At 45.1% G+C, this 21783-nt stretch overlaps 1 pseudogene; it reads left to right on the forward strand.

Moving 5' to 3' along the window:
- The first annotated feature begins 2994 nt into the window (after positions 1–2994).
- The window catches only part of LOC145348615 (attractin-like), a 67117-nt pseudogene continuing 48328 nt past the window's right edge, over positions 2995–21783 (forward strand).

A 21783-nucleotide genomic window follows, 5' to 3' on the forward strand; every position in this document is an offset into this window, starting at 1 on the left:
TCATTGTATGGTGGAGTTTCTGGTGCAGATGGAGGAGGAGAAAGTGGGTTCCCGGACGCGCGTCCTTTGTTTGAATAGAGGGGAGTATGGTAGGATGAGAGAAGAATTGGCGAATGTGGACTGGGGGAATGTGTTGGAAGGTAGGTCTGCTGAGGAGCAGTGGAGGATCTTTAAGGAGATCTTTCTTGGTGCTCAGCAGAAATTTATTCCGATGGTTAAAAAGGACAGTAGGAAGAGAGGTAATAAGCCGTGGATAACGAAGGAGGTGAAGGAAAGTGTTAAATTAAAAGCGGAGGAATTTAGAGTAGCTAAGAGCAGTGGGCGAGAAGAGGATTGGGAAAGGTTTAAATGTCAACAAAGATTGACAAAGAAGTTGATAAAGGAGGGTAGGAGAAGCTATGAGGCTGGGCTAGCACTTAATATAAAAAAGGATAGCAAGAGTTTTTATAAATATATAAAAAGGAAGAGGCTGGCTAGGGTGAACGTTGGTCCTTTAGAGGATGAGAAAGGGGAGCTAGTGGTAGGGGATGGGGATATGGCGAAGGTCTTGAATAACTTTTTTGTTTCTGTCTTCACGGAGGAGGACGTGAATAATTTGCCGGGTGTTAGCGATGGAAAGGTGGTAGGAATGGAGGGTCTTAATGACATTACTGTTACTAGAGAGGTGGTGCTCGACAGACTGGAGGGGCTGATTGTGGACAAGTCCCCAGGACCGGATGGAATGCATCCGAGGGTTCTGAAAGAAATGGCGGAGGTGATAGTGGATGCCTTGGTGGTTATTTTCCAGACGTCGCTGGATTCTGGGGAAGTGCCGGAAGATTGGAAAACGGCTAATGTTACGCCGTTGTTTAAGAAGGGTGCCAGGCAAAAGGCGGGGAATTATAGGCCGGTTAGTTTAACGTCTGTGGTAGGTAAAATGTTAGAATCTGTCATTAAGCAGGAAATTGCGAGGCATCTTGAAGGGAATTGCTTGATAGGGCGGACGCAACACGGTTTCATTAAAGGGAAGTCGTGTCTGACAAATTTACTGGAGTTCTATGAGGATGTGTCTAGGGCAGTGGATAGAGGAGAGCCGGTGGATGTGGTCTTTCTGGATTTTCAGAAGGCGTTTGACAAGGTACCTCACAAGAGGTTATTGCAGAAGGTCAGGGGACATGGAGTTGGGGGTAGGGTGTTAGCGTGGATAGAGGATTGGTTGTCAAATAGGAGGCAGAGAGTGGGGGTCAATGGGTGCTATTCGGATTGGCGGATGGTGACTAGTGGGGTGCCCCAGGGGTCAGTGCTGGGGCCTCAGCTATTTACCATTTATATAGATGATCTGGAGGAGGGAACCGAGTGCAGGGTGTCGAAATTTGCTGATGACACCAAGATTGGGGGAACGGCAAATTGTGCGGAGGGTGTGGAGAGTCTGCAGAAGGATCTAGATAGGCTGGGCGAATGGGCCAGGAAATGGCAAATGGAATTTAATGTTGGCAAGTGTGAGGTGGTCCACTTTGGTAGGAAGAATGGTAGGAAGGACTATTACTTACGTGGCAAAAAACTGCAGCAGGCGACGGTGCAGAGGGACCTCAGGGTCCTTGTGCATGAGTCGCAAAAACCCAGCTTGCAGGTGCAGCAGGTGGTCAGGAAGGCGAATGGGATGCTGGCCTTCATAGCGAGGGGGATTGAATATAAAAGTAGGGAGGTCTTGCTGCAGCTGTATAGGGCATTGGTGAGGCCGCAGCTGGAGTACTGTGTGCAGTTTTGGGCGCCGCACCTGCGCAAGGATATTTTGGCCCTGGAGGGAGTGCAGAGGAGGTTTACTAGGCTGATACCGGAGTTGAGGGGATTGAGCTATGAGGAGAGGCTGAATAAACTAGGCTTGTACTCGTTAGAGTTTAGAAGAATGAGGGGAGATCTCATTGAGACGTATAAGATGATGAATGGGATGGATAGGATAGAGGTGGAGAGACTCTTCCCGCTCAAAAAAGACAGTAGGACTAGGGGGCACAGCCTCAAGATAAAGGGGAGGCGGTTTAGAACGGAGTTGAGGAGGAACTTCTTCACTCAAAGGGTGGTGAATCTCTGGAATTCTCTGCCCGTTGAAGTGGTGGAGGCTGCCTCGCTAAATATTTTTAAGAAGCGGGTTGATGGGTTTTTGATAAGAGAAGGGATTGAGGGTTATGGGGAGAGGGCGGGAAAGTGGAACTGAGCCACGACAGATCAGCCATGATCTTATTGAATGGCGGGGCAGGCTCGAAGGGCTAGATGGCCTACTCCTGCTCCTATTTCTTATGTTCTTATTATGTTCTTATTTGTCATCATAATAATGGGTAACAGTCCATAAACATTGTGGAAATTCACAAAAAGTTGATGTTGCATGAGAAACTGAGCCAGTGATCTGGCACTCAAGCAGGCCTGCACGTGCTTCACCAATGCAAACCTGCATATAAATTGGAGTCGGTGAGGGGGGAAGTTTTGTTCCTGGACCATGGCAGGAAGATACAACCATGCCATGCAGCATGGTGGTATCTGTTCATCATCATCATCATCATCATCCCCTTCTACCTCCAATTTATCCTCCTCCGTTTCTCCCCTGTTCTCAAGGTCCACACCTCTCCAGGGGGGTTGTTATGGAGAACACAGCAGACCACAACAATAACTGAAACCTTTACAGAAGAGTAATGGAAGACAATATCCAACTGGTCCAGGAACTGGAATCAAAACTTCAAAGCTTCCTGCTCAATGATTGTCTTGCTGAACAGGTGCTATTGGTTGTATGCCACTGTACTTTTGTCTGGGGCTCCCATACAGAGGTTAGTAGCCCCTTTAAGGGATGCCTTTGTATTCGAGAACCCATCAATGCACTTTGAAGGTTGGAGTAAAAATCTGGACTGGTGGAGGATGTAATCATCATGGAAACAGCCAGGAAGATGCAGTGGTGTGCAATCTTTTTTTGGTGCCACTGAGTATTTGGAAACAGAAACTTCCGTAAGTCAATAAAAGTCCTCGTATATGGCAGTTATGATCATCACACTCCTGTACTATAGTGAAACGTGGACTGTATCAGTGACAGATATGAAAGTGCTCGAGAAGTGCCGTCAGCAATGCCTCTGGATTCGATTTGTCAAACAAACATTACTGTTCTCCTTTAAATCCAGCTTCTTAAGTGTTCAGGCAAAGCTCTTGCAGAATCAACTATAATGGACGGAGAGTGTGTCTGGATGGCTGAAAAAAACTTACTTTTTTCAACTCTCAAAAAACTAATGTTCAAGCGGAGATAAGTAAATGCTTCAAAGACAACTTGAAGTTCTTCTTGAAGCACTGCAGCATTCACACTACTGACTGGCAGGCACTTCCGACGAATTATTCAAAATAATGCTGACTTGTCCATTAAGCAGTATCACAACTCATTAAGCAGCCACAATATCTTAATGATGAGGCAGGTGAGAAAAAGCAAATCCTGCACTCTGGATCCCAGTGCACCGTCAGACATCCTATCCCATGTGCCCAAAGAACCGTGGGTCCAGAATCAGGCCATTCGGTGACCTGAAGACCCATGTCTAAATTTCAGTTTAAAGTTTATTTATTAGTGTCACAAGTAGGCTTATTGCAATGAAGTTACTGTGAAAATCCCCGCACTCCAGCGCTGAGGGAGAATTTAGCATGGACAATGCATCCCAATCAATCACGAGTCCCTGGCGCTGTGAGGCAGCATTGTGCCACAATGCCACCCACGACACTGTGTACACATCATTCTTAAACTGAGGGACAGGAAACAATCTAAAGAAGAACATTCCAAAGACACCATTCTTTTCATCTGTGTTGTCGGTGCAGGCTTGAAGGGCTGAATGGCCTCCATGCGCGCTGAAGAAATCTGATTACAATGGCTCAGAATTTCTTTCACACATGCGCACAGTGCAGACGGTGGGAATCAGTGTGAGGTGGCGCGCATGCCCAGTGCCTGTGCTCTCCCTCTCGGGGACAGGCTGCGGATCCGACACAAAGTTGAGAACATGGCGGCGGGGGCATGAGGGATAGGGTTCCGGCTCCGGACTGAGCTTAGGCCGCGGAGGCTTCTGGCAGTTTCCTGAATTGGGGCCTCTTGCTGGCGCTGTGTGTGGCTGGCCCGGAGCCCAGGGCAGGGAGTGTGAGAAGCGGTGTGTCCACGGGAACTGCAGTGCATCGGGCGGACAGTGTGTGTGTCAGGCCGGCTGGGTCGGGGACCTGTGTCAGCATTGCGGAGGCAGGTTCAAGTGAGTAAAGAGGGTCATGGAGCCGGGCTCCGCATCAAGAGCTCGCCTCATACCAATCCAATGCCCTCTCCCCACCATCCCCCCAACACCCACCACCCTCCGCCCACGCCCGGCCTCTCCCTCCCCGTTGGGCGACCAGTGTCCAAAAGGAAGGCCCTTCTTCCATGAGCAGACAGCTCAACAACTGCCATCCGCCATCACCACTCCTCTGTCTGGCTAAACCTGCTCTGCCACCCAATAATTTCTCCTTTCACATGTCCTCTTTCCTGCAAAGAAAAGTTTTGGCTATAGGTACCTTTGCGGGCTCCAGTTATGCCTGTCTTTTTGTGGGGTATGTGGAACATTCCTTGTTTCAGTCCTACTCTGGCCTGCTCCTGGAATTTGTTTTCCATTGACCTTCAGCATCACTGATGCAATCAGAATTGGGTAAACTTGAGCATTATATTTTATGATGTTCCAGCACTCTAGATCTGGAACATCGCAATTAGCATTAGCAAAGGATAATTAGTGGGTGCTGGGAAGCAGTGACATTTGAGAATTCAGGGGTGGTCGTCCTGCCTTTTTATGAGTCGCGCTAAGCGCAAGTTAGGGTCCCATGTTCAGTGTTAGGAGCCATGGCCAAAGACATAACTAGTCAGTAGTGATGGTGAAGGACAAACAACTGCTTGCAGATGAAAGATCCTTTGAAAAAATGGCTTGCTTTCTTGAAGCACAGTTGAAAAAGGAAATGGAAAACCACCTCGTAGTTTTTTTCTTCAATCATACAAGTAGCTGGCGAAAAGGGCATATGGGACACTTGTCTTTATCAATCGAATAAGAAGTCTCACAACACCAGTTTAAAGTCCAACAGTTTTATTTGGTAGCAAATGCCACTAGCTTTTGGAGCGCTGATCCTCTGTCAGGTGAGTGCAGAGTTGTGATCACAAACAGGGCATATAAAGGCACACACTCAGTTTATAGAATACTGATTAGAATGCGTGTCTTCACAGCTAATCAAGTCTTAAAGGTGCAGACAATGTGAGTAATCATAGATTAAAGAGATGTATATTGTTTCCAGACAGGACACTAAGTGAGATGTTGCAAGCCCAGGTAAGTCTTAGGGGTTACAAATACTGTGACATGAACCCAAGATTTATCAATCGAGGCAGAGATTACAAAAGCAGGGAAGTCACGTTGCAGTTGAGGCCAGAGCTAGAGTACTGTGTGCAGTTCTGGTCACCACATTATCGGAAGGATGTGATTGCACCGAAGGGGGTGCAGAGGAAATTCACTAGGTTGCTGCTTGGAATGTATCATTTAAGTTATGAAGAGAGGTTGGATAGGTTTGGGTTTTTGTTGGAGTAGAGAAGACTTGGGGCAACTTGTTCGAGCTGTATGAGATTGAGAGACATGGACAGAGTGTATAAGAAGCAGCTACTCCCCTTAGTTAAAGTGTCAGTCACGAGGGGACATAGGTTCAAAGTCAGGGGCAGGAGGTTTTGGGGGGGGTGTAAGAAATTTTTTTACTCAGAGGGTGACGAAGGTCTGGAATGCACTTCCTAGGAGGTTGGTGGAGGTGGGTTGCTTCACATTCTTGAAAAGCAGGAGTAGGCCATCTAGCCCTTCGAGCCTGCCCCGCCATTCAGTAAGATCATGGCTGATCTGAAGTGGATCAGTTTCACTTTCCCGCTTTCTCCCCATAACCCTTAATTCCCTTGTCTGTCAGAAACCTATCTACCCGTGACTTAAATATATTCAGCGAGGTAGCCTTCACCACTTCAACGGGCAGAGAATTCCAGAGATTCACCACCCTTTGAGTGAAGAAGTTCCTCCTCAACTCCGTTCTAACCTGCCCCCCCTTGAGGCTGTGCCCCCTAGTCCTGCTATCCTTTCTAAGCGGGAAGAATCTCTCTACCTCTACCCTATCCATCCCCTTCATTATCTTATACATCTCTATAAGATCCCCCCTCGTCCTTCTAAACTCCAACGAGTACAGACCCAGTCTATTTAGTCTCTCTTCATAGTCCAAACCCCTCATCTCCAGTAGTGAACCTCCTCTGCATTCCCTCCAAGGCCAATATATCCTTCTGCAAGTGTGGTGACCAAAACTGCACACAGTACTCCAGCTGTGGCCTCACCAGTACCCTGTACAGTTGCAGCAAGACCTCCCTACTTTTATATTCTATACCCCTCGCTATAAAAGCCAACATTCCATTTGCCTTCTTGATCACCTGCTGCACCTGCAGACTGGGTTTTTGCGAGTCGTGCACAAGGACCCCCAGGTCCCTCTGCACCGTAGCATGCTGCAGCTTTTTGCCTTTTAAATAATAATCTCTCCTACTAGTATTTCTGCCAAAGTGGATAACCTCACACTTGCTAACATTATACTCCATCTGCCAGGTCCTCGCCCACTCGCTCAGCCTATCCAGATCCCTCTGCAAACTTGCCATACCCTCCACGCAATTTGCTTTTCCACTCATCTTCGTGTCATCAGCAAATTTCATCACCCTACAATCAGCCCCCTCTTCCAGATCATCCATATAAATGGTAAATAGTTGAGGCCCCAGCACCGATCCCTGCGGCACTCCACTAGTCGCCAACCAGAATAGTACCCATTGATACCAACTCACTGCTTCCTATTAGACAGCCAATCCTCTATCCACGCTAACACCTTACCCCCATCTCTGTGCACCCTAACCTTCTGTAGCAACCTTTTTTGAGGCACCTAATCAAACGCCTTTTGGAAACCTAAAAACACCACATCCACCAGTTCCCCTCTGTCTACCGCACTAGTCACATCCTCATAGAAATCCAATAAATTTGTCAAACACGACTTCCCTTTAACAAATCACCTCACTATAGGAAGGATGTGGAAGCTATTGAAAGGGTGCAGAGGAGATTTACAAGGATGTTGCCTGGATTGGGAGGCATGCCTTATGAAGATAGGTTGAGGGAGCTGGGACTCTTCTCCCTAGAGAGACGAAGATTGAGAGGCGACCTGATAGAGGTTTATAAGATGTTGAGAGGAATAGATAGGGTGGATTCTCAGAGGCTATTTCCCCGGGCTGAAATGGTTGCTACGAGAGGAGACAGATTTAAGGTGCAGGGAAGCAAGTACAGAGGAGATGTTAGGGGTAAGTTTTTCACTCAGGGTGGTGAGTGAATGGAATCGGCTGCTGTCAGTGGTGGTGGAGGCGAACTCGTTGGGGTCTTTTAAAAGACTTCTGGATGAGTGTATGGGATCTAATGGGATTGGGGGCTATAGATAGGTCTATGGCTTAGTAGGTATAGAAGTGATCGGCGCAGCTTGTGGGCCGAAGGGCCTATTTGTGCTGTAGTGTTCTATGTTCTAAATCCGTGCTGCGTCTGCTCTATCAAACCATTCTTTTCTAGGTGCCTCGCTATTTCTTCTTTGATGATGGATTCTAGCATTTTTCCAACTACAGATGTTAAACTAACCGGCCTATAATTCCCTGCCTTTTGTCTGCTACCTTTTTTAAACAGCGGCATAACATTAGCCATTTTCCAATCTTCTGGCACTTCCCCGGAATCCAGCGAATTTTGGTAAATAATTACTAAGGCATCCACTATCACCTCTGCCATTTCTTTCAGAACCCTGGGATGCATTCCATCCGGTCCTGGGGACTTGTCCACCTTCAGTCTCATTAGCCTATCAAGCACTACCTCTCTGTTGACAGTAATCGCATTCAGGCCCTCAACTCCTACCATCGTTCTATCTTTAAGATCTGGCAAACTATTCGTGTCCTCCTCCGTGAAGACCAAGGCAAAAAACTTATTTAAAGCCTCAGCCATTTCCTCATCTCCCACCGCTAAATCCCCCCTCTCATCCTCTAAGGGGCCAACATTCACTGTAGCCAGCTTTCTCTTTATATATTTGTAAAAGCTTTTACTGTCCTTTTTTATATTTAGTCCTAGTTTAGCTTCATAGTCTATCTTTCCTTTCTTTATCACCTTAGTTATTCTTTGTTGATTTTTAAATTTTTCCCAATCTTCTAATCACCCACTACTTTTAGACACTCTGAACGCATCAGCTTTTAATTTAATACTCTCCTGTATTTCCTTAGATAACCACGGCTGGTTGTACATTCTCCTACATTCCTTCTTTACCATCAGAATATATTTCTGCTGAGTATCTGGTACTCAGTTTCTGGATAAGCACTTGGCACACCATAACATTCAGGGCTATAGGCCAAGTGTCGGTAGGTGGGAATTCAGGTGTTTCTAATGTGTCAGTGCTCGATGGGCTAAAGGGCTGCTTCTGCACTGTATGATTCTAGGAATAAAAGTTTAAGTATGTACAGCAGACACTTCAAACCCTGACGAAGCCCCACCAGTGTTATCTCCGCAAGATTCTTCCAAGCTTGCATGATCATGCTGCCTGACTGAACTAAAACCCCTATTCTTCTGGGGACCATATCCCTCTATTCTCATCCTATTCATTGCTTTGTCAGGATGCTCCTTCAAAGTCACCATAGTATCTGCAAGATTGTATAAATCCATTGGCAGAATAGGCACACCAGCGTCAGTGTCTCACTTAGGCAATTATCCCCAGCATCAAAGCATTGACCACACTCGATCAGCTCCACTGGGTGAGCTACATTGTCTGCGTGCCTGACACGAGACTCTCAACACAGCAAATGAGCATCGGAAGTGCTTCAAGGACACTCTCAAAGCTTCCTTTATCCCCACCAATACCTGGGAATCCCTGGCCCAAAACAGTCCAAAGTGGAGAAAAAGCATCTGGGAACGAAGTGAATACCTTGAGATTCATTGCCGAGAGCAAGCTGAAGCCAAGTGTCAACAGCGAAAAGAATGTGTGGCGTCATGGACACTCCACCTACCTGTTCCACCAACCACCATTGTCCCCACCTGTGACAGAGACTAGGTTGAACGTTGGACTCAGCCAGCCTAGAACTCATTTTTAGCGTGAAAGCAAGTCATCCTCAACTGAGGGATTGCTTAAAAAGATGTACTTTTTTTAATGTGTTAATTACTGCCAATCGATCTCTAGCAGTGAAACTTAACTGGTATAAGTACAGCATTGCATTTGGAGATATAAAAACAAGTAAAATTGAAAAATAATTATTTTTTCTCTGGTTTGGCATTGATTTCATGCCTCCAAATTGCACTTGCTTTTAGATCTTATTTATTTCTGATTCCCTGGCTCTGGTTAATGAGGTGCCCTGTTCACTTGAGACCCAAATATCCTGTTTTCCTCACTGCACTGTTCCAAGTTTATTCTAGGAATTTGCCTTGCAAAAATGTAAAAGCCTAAACATGCAAAGCCATGTCTAGTGCTGTTAGATGCCACGATGTATCAAATTCTGGCTATGGCTGAGGCTTAGTATAAATTCCTTGCTTTTGTAGTCTACACCTCAGTTAGCCAATTATCCCCTATTCTGTTTTAATGTTCTTCCCACTTGCCTTGACGTTTTCATGCCTCTTTAGTATCGTATAAAGGGAATTCCAAAGAATATCAGATGCCACCAGTCACTAATGGAGTTAATCAAGACTGCATGCTAGTGCCAGTCCTCTTGATCGTTTTTTCTTTATGACTAATGAGATCGCAGCGGAGGAAAAGCAAAAAATGATGCTAGTCACAATCTGTGGCCCGCAAACTTAGTCTAGCGAGGAGCCTAATACCACCTGACGCATTGGATACATGGAGCAGGATTTTCCTCCCCCTCCGCGGTATGTTTTGCGGTGTCGGGGGGGCAGTGCATGCTCAACTGAGGCAAGATCTTATGGTCTTACTGTTGTCAATAGGGTTTCCTGTTGAGCACACTCCTTGTTGCCAGAATCTCACAGGGTGTGCCGTTGGCAAGACTGTAAGATCTCGGCAGCGTGAACAGCCACAAGATCTTGGCAATGTCTTTTGATCAGATAGTGGGATTAGTCAAAGAATATTTTAACCCGTGTCATTCAATCATCATGTTGGGGTATAAGTTTCGGCTGTAAGAGAACCAGAGGAAAATGTTCTGTGGGCAGATTGAAGGGCTAGCAGAGCACTGCGAACTTGGTCAGCTTTGGGGAACGATGCAAAGAAAATTAAACTCAGCAACAGGCCCTGCAGCTCTCCAAGCTTGCACTGATCATGCTGCCCAGCTGAACTAAAACCCCTATTCCTCTGGGGACCATATCCCTCTGTTGTCATCCTATTCGTTGCTTTGTCAGGATGATCCTTAAAAGTCAGCATAGTATCTGCTTCCACTACCTCCCCTAGCAGCGAGTTCCAGGCACCACCACCGCCCCCACCCTCCCACCGCATTAAAAAAAAAGACTTGCATCGTACATCTAGCTCTAGATCTAGATGTTAAGAGACTGTTTAGCCCTAGACCAAACTATCTCACCATATAAACAAAACTGCTGGCTGAGACGAAAATCTCTTTGAAAGAAGCCATAGAGATGGCTCAGGTGACTGAATGCACTGAGCAGGGTATAAGTGAATTACAAGGTGTGAGAAATGAGATAAACTGTTTGTGTTGGAAACGGCTGCTGTGAAGAAGAGACCAAGTGAGGACGCAGCAGGGCCTGAGAGGAGTGGTACAGCACCAGGCTTAGAAGCTTGTTTTTGGTGTGAGGGAGAGGACACCCAGAGTACTTGCCAGTGCAAAACTTATACATGTTTCCATTGCAAGGAGGAGGATCATTTGCAGGCTTGATGCAGAGCAAAGCAGTCAGGACACAAAAAAAACGACAGCAGTTAAGCTAACACTGTTAAAGCAACTGGATGAGGAACCAAACAACGATTCTGAAACTTGTACTTTTAACTCGGTCCAATGCAACAAGGTGCTACCTATTGAGATAGTCTTGAAGGTCAACGGCAGATCTTTAAAGATAAAGGCTGACACTGGAGCTGTGGCCAAAGTCATAAGCACAGCGTGACGTAAAAACATTTAAAGCTTCTATAAAAAAGCAAATTCAAAGGCCACAGCCTTTGCATTTGGCAAGTTTCTTGTTGTATAATGCTATACCGAACACCGGTTACACCGGCTGAATTATTAATGGGGCACTGCATACAGATGTACTTGGATTTGGTATTTCCAGATTTGTCTAGGAGGATGGAGGCTAGGCAAGCCTCCCAGAAGACCATGACAACTTAAAAAAAAGGAACTGAGTTTTTGAAGTTGAAGACCTAGTCATGGCAAGAAATTTTGGTGGTGGATTGGTTTGGGTGTCAGGAAGAATCATAGAAAGAAAGGGACCAGTTTCATACGTTATAAAAGTACAAAGTTGCCGTGTGGAAAAAACGTGGATCGTTTGAGGGAGAGAGCTGGGCCTGATGCAGAGGACCAACAGGTATGTCCTCGTGTCGGCTTGTGTATGCCAACTACAGATCCAGGCATACCTGCAGCTTTTGTGGACCATAAGCAGCCTATGGCTTCTGGAGCCAAGGAGGAAGGAACCACTGGAACCACTAAAAGTACCTTTTACTTCTGCAGGACCAGATTTGCTGCTTACTGAAGGGCTCAGTATCAAATTGCAGTGTTCTGCAAATCTCCAGACTGATTGACTTTGAATGAATGTTCCTTTGGTGTCCCTAATTTGATATTGTGTCTGTATCATATTTGTTTCTTTTTTGTTTTCATTCATAGGTGGACTTGAGTTAAGGTAGAAAGTGTGGTAACATGATCCCTTTAAGGGGCGATCCTTTATGGGCCACGTGGGAAGCTGGCCAATCAGGAGCGAGAATGTGTGCTGGGATGGGGAGGACCTTCAGTTGGAGCCAGGGAGGAGGAGAGTAGATCTGTGCATATGTTCTGTCTGACTCTTGTATATGTATGTAAAACACTAGTTCAATAAATTTTCTTGTTGGAGCCACAATGAATTGCCTCCAAATTTACTACAACCCCATCAAGCACCCCAGATAATGAATGTGGTCATTATTCATCTTGAAGGATGCACAAGAGTATTGTTCCGCAAAAGCAATACTTATTTATTATTGGACCACCTAACTTATATCACATCCCTTCATTCTTCTTTCCAAAATGCATCACACTTCTCTCTGTTAAATTTCATCAGATATATCTTCTGAAACCTACTGCCATCTTCCTCACTACTTCTGAATTTTATGTCATCTGTAAATTCTAAAATTATGTCCACTACATCCAAGTTCTGCTTATATCAAGACTCATGGGCCTAAACTGACCTCGAGAACACCACAGCATACTTCCTTCCAGTTTGAGTAACAGCTGACCACCACTAAGCCAATTTTGTTGCCCGCTAGCTAATACTGTATTCTCACAGCAGCTATATCATTTATCCCATGTGCTTTAATCTTCTTAAATCTAATTGTGATACTTCTGTATCAGTCTCCTTTCAAACATACAGAATAATCATAACATCTGTATCAATGGGGAGGCAGTGGTGTAGTGGTACTGTCACTGGAATAGTAATCCAGAGAACCACAGTCATGCTGTTTATGTCTGTGTTCAAATCCCACCATGGTAGATGATGCACTTTGAATTCAATAAAACCCTGGAAATAAGAGTCTGATGATCATGAAACCTTTGTCGATTGTTATAAAACCCATTTGGTTCACTCGTGTCCTTTAGGGAAGGAAATGTACCATTCTTACCTGGTCTGGCCTGTATGTGATTCCAGATCCACAGCAACGTGGTTGACTCTAAAATACCTAAGTAAATACCAATGTAGCCAGCGATGCCCACATCCCATGAATGAATATTTTAAAAACTCCTCTGAATTCATAAAAGAACAATTGAGTTTCCCTTCGATAATATGTATTGTTGTTATTCATTAACCTGTGATTTTCCAAGTGATGATTCATTTTGCACCAGATTGTTATGTCAAGTTTATTCATTGCCTGACCCATATTAAACTTGTTTATCTCCTTCTCATTTTTTGGAACAAAGATGTGACACCTGTAGCTTTTGAAACACTCTTAATATTCAAGGGAAATTGGAAGATTAATGGCTTTCACTGTTTACATTTGTAGCTACATCCTCATAAATCCAGTGTAGACTGGGTGACTTCCTACTTCTGAGTGCTGTTAATGTTTTGAATGTTTAGTGCTATATACTAGATACATTGATGACATTTTCTTCCTTTGGACTTATGGTGAACAATCATTGAAACAACAATATGATGACATCAACAAGTTCCATCCCACCATCAGACGCACCACGGATTACTCTCTGGAATCAGTTGCATTCCTGCAGACAAGCATCTCCATGAAGGACAGTCACCTCAGCACTTCACTGTACTGCAAGCCTACGGATAACCTCACGATGCTCCATTTCTCCGGCCTCCACCTAAACATGTTAAAGAAGCCATCCCCAATGGACAAGCCCTCCGTATACACAGGACCTGCCTAGATGAGGAGGATCGCAACAGATACCTCCAGACACGAAAGATGCCCTCATAAGAACAGGATATGGTGCTTGACTCAATCAATCCAACATGTCACAGTGAAAAACTGCACCGACCTCCTCAGAGGACAAACACAGGAGACGGTGGACAGAGTACCCTTCATCGTCCAGTACTTCCCTGGAGTAGAGAACCTAAGACACCTTCTCTGGAGCCTTCAACATGTCATTGATGAAGACGAACATCATGCCAAGGCCACCCTCAACCCCCACTTCTTGCCTTCAAACAACCACAGAACCTCAAACAGACTATTATCCGCAGCAAATTACCCAGCCTTCAGGAGAACAGTGACCACGACACCACACAACCCAGCCACAGCAACGTCTGCAAGATGTGCGGGATCATCGACACGGATACCATCATCTCATGTGAGAACACCATCCACCAGGCACACAGTACGTAGTCTTGGAACTCGGCCAACGTTGTCTACCTGATATGCTGCAGGAAAGGATGTCCTGAGGCATGGTACATTGGGGAGATCACGCAGATGCTACGACAGCGGATGAATGAACACCACTCGACAATCACCAGGCAAGAGTGTTCTCCTCCTGTTGGGGAACACTTAATGGTCACAGGCATTCGGCCTCTGATCTTCAGGTAAGCGTTCTCCAAGGCGGCCTTCACAGCAACGACAGTGCAGAGTCGCTGAGCAGAGACTGATGACCAAGTTCTGCACACATGAGGACGGCCTTAACCGAGATCTTGGGTTCATGTCACACTATCTGTAACCCCCATGACTTGCTTGGGCTTGCAAAATCTCACTAACTGTCCTGTCTAGAGACAATACACATCTCTTTAACCTGTGCTTAACACTTTCTCCACTCACATTGAATATACCTCTTGAGACTTGATTACCTGTAATGACTTGCGTTCCAACCATTATTTTGTAAATTGAGTTTGTGTCTTTATATGCCCTGTTTCTGAATAGAACTCCCACTCACCTGACGAAGGAGCAGCAAGCGCTCCGAAAGCTAGTGGATTTTCCTACCAAATAAACCTGTTGGACATTAACCTGGCGTTGTGAGACTTCTTACAATGTTTTGAATACCAGCTCAGTTAATTTTATCCAACCCACCTTCAGTACTGTCAAATCCTTTACATTGGCAGCAAGCCTTTAAAAACAGGAGTTACCAAATTCTTAAATACTTAAGTCACCAACTCACCTTCCAGAATATTACCTGATTTTTGGTCCATTTCTTTTGTATTTATTTATCTGAGCAGAGTTATGCTAATGGTACTAAATTAGTGACATAGTGGACATGAGTTCAAGTCTCACCATGGCAAATTGAATGAAATGTATCTCAGATTGTGGGCGAGCATGGAAGCTTATTTCATATGAATTCAACCGATTTGTTCATTGATACCAGCCCTATTTAATCAGACCCCTATGTGACGAGTCCATGTTAAATGGCTTGTTGGACCACTGAATTGTGCAAACTAATCACGAGAAATAGAAAACAAATGCATCCTTGCCAATGAGCCTTACCTCCAGCATTTTTTAAACTACTTTGATCTGTGCTAATTTAAATTGGTTGGCACCTCTCCTTCGACTGGCCACTGCATGCTGCCAATCTCAATCTAACTTCATACCTCGAAAGTAGCCTCCTGTGTCTTTCACTTGCTGAAGAGCCTTAGGGCATGATAAATGCAGTAATGCTAACAACCACCTGCTGAACAATTTTACTTTTGCAAAAGCTAAACTTGCTACACAGAGCAGATTGAAAAGTAGCAAAATACTGAACGAGTATTTGAATTGTTGAAGGCATCATCTCTGAGCTAAATCTTTAAACCAAGACCTTGATCCTTGGTTGGGTACAAAAGGTTGGTGCATCCAACCTTGGTTACTGCCTTAATGACTATCGCCCAGTGGCTCTGACATCCATCATTATGAAGTGATCCAAAATATTAGTCATGGCATGCATTGACTCCGATCTCCCAGATTGCCTGGATCTACTATAGTTCGCATACCGCTGCAGCAGGTCCATAGCAGGTCCATCTCCCTGCTCTGCATTCAACTTTGGAACACCTGGAAAACAAAGACACTTGTATCGGTCTCCTACTTATTGACTAGAGCTCAGCCTTCAGCACCATTATCCCCACACAACTAATCTGTAAACTTCATGGCCAAGGACACGGCTCCTCCCTGTGTTTTTGGATCCTAGACTTCCAAACCCACAGACTGCAATCAGTAAGGATAGGCAACGACACCTCCACAATTATCCTCAAGGCTATGTCCTTAGCCCCTTATTCTCCTTATAAACTTATAACTGAGGTCAAATTTGGCTCCAACTCCATTTTCAAGTTTGATGATACCACCGTAGTTGGTCGGATCTCAAACAATGATGAGACGGAGTACAGGAAAGAGAATCCGGTGAAATGATGCAACAAATTAACCTCTCCCTCAATGTTAGTAAAATGAGGGAGATAGTCATTTACCTCAGGGAGCATAGTGAAGGATGTGCCCCTGTCTCTATCAACGGGGATGAACTTCAAATTTCCAGATCACCAACCTGTACTGGTCCTTCCACACTTCCCATCCATTGACTCTGTCTACATTTCCTGCCACCTCAAAAAAGCAGCCAGCATAATCAAGGACCCTATGCACACTGGACATGCTCTCTTCCACCTTCTTCCAACGGGAGAAAGATATAGAAATCTGAAATCATGTACCAACCAACTCAAGAACAGCTTCTTCCCTGCTTTCATCGGATTTTTGAATGGCCCTACCTTATATTAAGTTGTTCCTTCTATGAATGTAACACTATATTTTGCACCCTTTCCTCCCCTGTGTACTCTTCCAATGCTTTGTCTGTTTAGGATGCGAGAAACATTACTTTTCAATGTACACCAATACTTCTGACAATAATAAATCAAAAAAAATCCCATCAGTAGTATTTTGAAGGAAATAGGTTAAAAAGTAGTCTTCATTCTTTCTTCAAAACTGTAATTAAAACTCAAAGGAAAAGATAAATTCTCAAGAAATTATATATAAAAGTAAGTTTAATAACTTTCTGCAGCCAAAAATAGCTTTTGAAGTTAAACCAAAGTGTAAGGCTTTCCATTTTATTGCTCCAGAATCGCTATTCTCTCACTAGAACAAAGCAGTGCTTTAACCTCTTGTATCATTTTATCATAACTTATCCTGCTCCTTACTTAGAACCATAGAAAAGTCACAGGACAGAATGGGACCATCTTGTCCATGCCAACCCGAGGACACCCAGGTGCCCTTTCTAATCCCAAGTGTCCCATAGCCCTGTAGTGTACAGCACTTTAGGTGCAGATTCAAAAGGAGCCTAGGGTCCCTGTCTCCACCAGCAACTCAGGCAGTGAGTTCCAGACCCTACTACTCTGCATTAATAAAAAGTTCTTCCCGTGTCCCCTCTGTATCTTCTGCCACTTATAGAACGTAGAACACTACAGCACAAACAGGCCCTTCAGCCTACGAGTTGCGCCGATCACATCAACACCTACCAATCTATAGACCTATCTATAACCCCCAATCCCACTAAATCCCATATACTCATCCAGAAGTCTTTTAAAAGACCCCAGGGAGTTCGCCTCCACCACCACTGACGGCAGCCGATTCCATTCACTCACCACCCTCTGAGTGAAAAACTTACCCCTAACATCACTTCTGTACTTGCCTCCCCGCACCTTAAATCTGTGTCCTCTCATAGTGACCATTTCAACCCGGGGAAATAGCCTTGAATCTATTATCTTGAATCTATGTCCCTGGTTCTAGAATTCTTCGTAAGAAGTCTCATAATACTAGTTTAAAGTCCAACAGGTTTATTTGGTAGCAAACACCAACTAGCTTTCGGGGCTCTGCCCCTTTGTCAGGTGAGTATATAAGGAGCTAGTGGCGTTTGCTACCAAATAAACCTGTTGGACTTTAAGCTGGTGTTGTGACACTTCTTACTGTGTTTACCCCAGTCCAACGCCAGCATCTCCACATCATGTCTAGAATTCTCCATCAAGGGAAACCAATTTACCCGGTCCACTCTACCTCTCTCTCATAATTTTGTACGCCTCTATCAATCCTCAGCCTTCTTTGTTAACTCTAATCCATCTAATCTATCCTCATTGCTACACTTTCCTAGTCTTGACGATATTCTTGAAAGCCTCTTCTGCATTATCTCCAGAGCAATTATGACCTTCCTGTAATGTAACTAAAACTGCACACAGTACTCCAGTTGTGGCCTCACCAGTGTTTTGGATAATTCCATTATATCCTTATTTTTATATTTTATACCTCTACCTGTGAAGAAGAGTATTCCATATGTCTTCTCTACAACCTTGCCTACTTGCACTGCAGCCTTTCGGGACCTGTGTGCTTGTACATCAAGATCTCTCACTTCACCTACCGCTCTTAGTATATTCCCATTTATTGTGTGCTCCCTACAGCTGTTTGACCTCCCTAAATGCATTACCTCACATCTCCATATTAAAATCCACCTGCCACTTTACTGATCCGTCCAACAACCCATCTATATCGTTTTGGAGATTGCAGCTATCCTCTACACAATCCACTACTCAGCGAGTCTTTGCATTGTCTCCAAATTTCCCAACCGGGCCCCTGATGTTGGTGTCCAAATCATTAATACATAATGCAAACAGTAAGGCCCCCGGCACTGAGCCCGGTGGAACACCACTTGAAACGCCTTTCCATTTGCAAGGGCATCCATCGACCATTATTCTTTGTCTCCTGTAACTACACCAATGTTTTGTCTAATTTGCCGCATTACAGTAACAAATTAAAACCTTTACTGTCAAAGAACAAAGAAAATTACAGCATAGGAACAGACCCTTCAGCCCTCCAAGCCTGCACCGACCATGCTGCCTGAGTGAATTAAAACCCCCTACCTTCCGGGGACCATATGCATCTATTCCCATCCTATTCGTGTATTTGTCAAGACGCCCCTTAAAAAGTCACCACCGTATCAGCTTCCACTACCTCCCTGGCAACAAATTCCAGGCACCCACTACTCTCTGTGTATAAAATCTGCCTTGTACATCTCCTTTAAATCTTGTTCTTTGCACCTTAAACCTGTGCCCCCTAGTAATTGACTCTTCCACTCTGGGAAAAAGCTTCTGACTATCCACTCTGTCCATGCCTCTCATAATCTTGGAGATTTCTATCAGATCGCCCTTCAACCTCCGTTGTTCCTGTAGGCTCAGATGTGCTAGTTAGATGGTAATAGAGATCGGGGGCGGGGCATTTCAGACATACCCTTAGGTATGGGGACAGGGATGACATCTGGGATAATCCCCACTTGACAAGTATGAGGTGGAATTATTAGTCCCACTCGCACCCATGCCCATGAACCCTATCAAAATATCACATGGCGTAAGGAGCGGCAGCTCAAACCTTCAAACCGCATCCCATTGCTTACAGGATAGGCAATCAATCACTGTCTACTTGGTCATGAATGTTGGAAAGCTGTGCCTCTGTTAGGGGCATAATTCTCTCAAGAACACAACACACAAGGATCTGTGTTCAATCACCGCCTGTTCCCAACCACAACTGTCCAATCAACTCCCGAGCTTGTTCTGTAGCTGCGCAACCTGTTCTTTGCTGCTCCCACAGTGCTTTGCCTGATACAAAGATAACCCCTTTCACCATTAGGCTTTGCTGGTCTCTTCACTTTGCTGGTCTTTTGTTAAGATACAACAGAATGACATACTACATAAATATAAGTTAATTGAATTTAAGTACTTAAGTTATATCTGACTAAAGAGCAAGTTCAAAAAGCCAAATCAGTTCAGAGGATCATAGAATGGTTACATCACAGAAGGAAGCCATTTGGCCTTTTGTGTTAATGCCAGCTCTGCAAGAGCAAATCAACATTTGTCTATCTTTTTCCCATACCTCTGCAATTTATTTCTGTTCAAATATTTATTAAATTCTCTTCAGAAAGTTACAATCGAATCTGCCTCCACAACACACTCAGGCAGTGCATTCCAGATCCTAGCCACTTGCTGTCTCCCCAGGTCTTTTAACAATCACTTTAAGAACATAAGAACATAAGAAATAGGAGCAGGAGTAGGCCATCTAGCCCTTCGAGCCTGCCCAGCCATTCAATAAGATCATGGCTGATCTGTCGTGGCTCAGTTCCACTTTCCTGCCCTCTCCCCATAACCCTTAATCCCCTCTCTTATCAAAAACTCATCAACCCGCGTCTTAAAAATATTTAGCGAGGCAGCCTCCACCACTTCAATGGGCAGAGAATTCCAGAGATTCACCACCCTTTGAGTGAAGAAGTTCCTCCTCAACTCCATTCTAAACCGTCCCCCCTTTATCTTGAGGCTGTGCCCCCTAGTCCTACTGTCTTTTTTGAGCGGGAAGAGTCTCTCCACCTCTATCCTATCCATCCCATTCATCATCTTATACGCCTCAATGAGATCTCCCCTCATTCTTCTAAACTCTAACGAGTACAAGCCTAGTTTATTCAGCCTCTCCTCATAGCTCAAGCCCCTCAACTCCGATATCAGCCTAGTAAACCTCCTCTGCACTCCCTCCAAGGCCAAAATATCTTTGCGCAGGTGCGGCGCCCAAAACTGCACACAGTACTCCAGCTGCGGCCTCACCAATGCCCTATACAGCCGCAGCAAGACCTCCCTACTTTTATATTCAATCCCCCTCGCTATGAAGGCCAGCATCCCATTCGCCTTCCTGACCACCTGCTGCACCTGCAAGCTGGGTTTTTGCGACTCATGCACAAGGACCCCGAGGTCCCTCTGCACCGTTGCCTGCTGCAGTTTTTCGCCACGTAAGTAATAATCCTTCCTACCATTATTCCTACCAAAGTGGACCACCTCACACTTGCCAACATTAAATTCCATTTGCCATTTCCTGGCCCATTCGCCCAGCCTATCTAGATCCTTCTGCAGACTCTCCACACCCTCCGCACAATTTGCTGTTCCCCCAATCTTGGTGTCATCAGCAAATTTCGACACCCTACACTCGGTTCCCTCCTCCAGATCATCTATATAAATGGTAAAAAGCTGAGGCCCCAGCACCAACCCCTGGGGCACTCCACTAGTCACCATCCGCCAACCCGAATAGCACCCGTTAACCCCCACTCTCTGCCTCCTATTTGACAACCAATCCTCTATCCATGCTAACACCCTACCCCCAACTCCATGTCCCCCGACCTTCTGCAATAACGTCTTGTGAGGTACTTTGTCAAACGCCTTCTGAAAATCCAGAAAGACCACATCCACCGGCTCTCCTCTATCCACCGCCCTAGACACATCCTCATAGAACTCCAGTAAATTTGTCAGACACGACTTCCCTTTAATGAAACCGTGCTGCGTCTGCTCTATCAAGCAATTCCCTTCAAGATGCCTCGCAATTTCCTCCTTAATGACGGATTCTAACATTTTACCTACCACAGACGTTAAACTAACCGGCCTATAATTCCCCGCCTTTTGCCTGGCCCCCTTAAACAACGGCGTAACATTAGCCGTTTTCCAATCTTCCGGCACTTCCCCGGAATCCAACGACGTCTGGAAAATAACCACCAAGGCATCCACTATCACCTCCGCCATTTCTTTCAGAACCCTCAGATGCATTCCATCCGGTCCTGGGGACTTGTCCACAATCAGCCCCTCCAGTCTGTCGAGCACCGCCTCTCTAGTAACAGTAATGTCATTAAGACCCTCCAGTCCGACCACCTTTCCATCGCTAACGCCCGGCAAATTATTCACGTCCTCCTCCGTGAAGACAGAAACAAAAAAGTTATTCAAGACCTTAGCCATATCCCCATCCCCTACCACTAGGTCCCCTTTCTCATCCTCTAAAGGACCAACGTTCACCCTAGCCAGCCTCTTCCTTTTTATATATTTATAAAAACTCTTGCTATCCTTTTTTATATTAAGCGCTAGCCCAGCTTCATAGTTTCTCCTACCCTCCTTTATCAACTTCTTTGTCAATCTGTGTTGACATTTAAATTTCTCCCAATCCTCTTCTCGCCCACTACTCTTAGCTACTCTAAATTCCTCCACTTTTAATTTAACACTTTCCTTCACCTCCTTCGTTATCAACGGCTTATTACCTCTCCTCCTACGGTCCTTTTTGACCATCGGAATAAATTTCTGCTGAGCACCAAGAAAGATCTCCTTAAAGATCCTCCACTGCTCCTCAGCAGACCCTCCCTCC

The sequence above is a fragment of the Carcharhinus amblyrhynchos genome, chromosome 1, assembly GCF_965287045.1.
Source record: "Carcharhinus amblyrhynchos chromosome 1, sCarAmb.v2.hapA, whole genome shotgun sequence".
Lineage (NCBI taxonomy): Eukaryota > Metazoa > Chordata > Chondrichthyes > Carcharhiniformes > Carcharhinidae > Carcharhinus > Carcharhinus amblyrhynchos.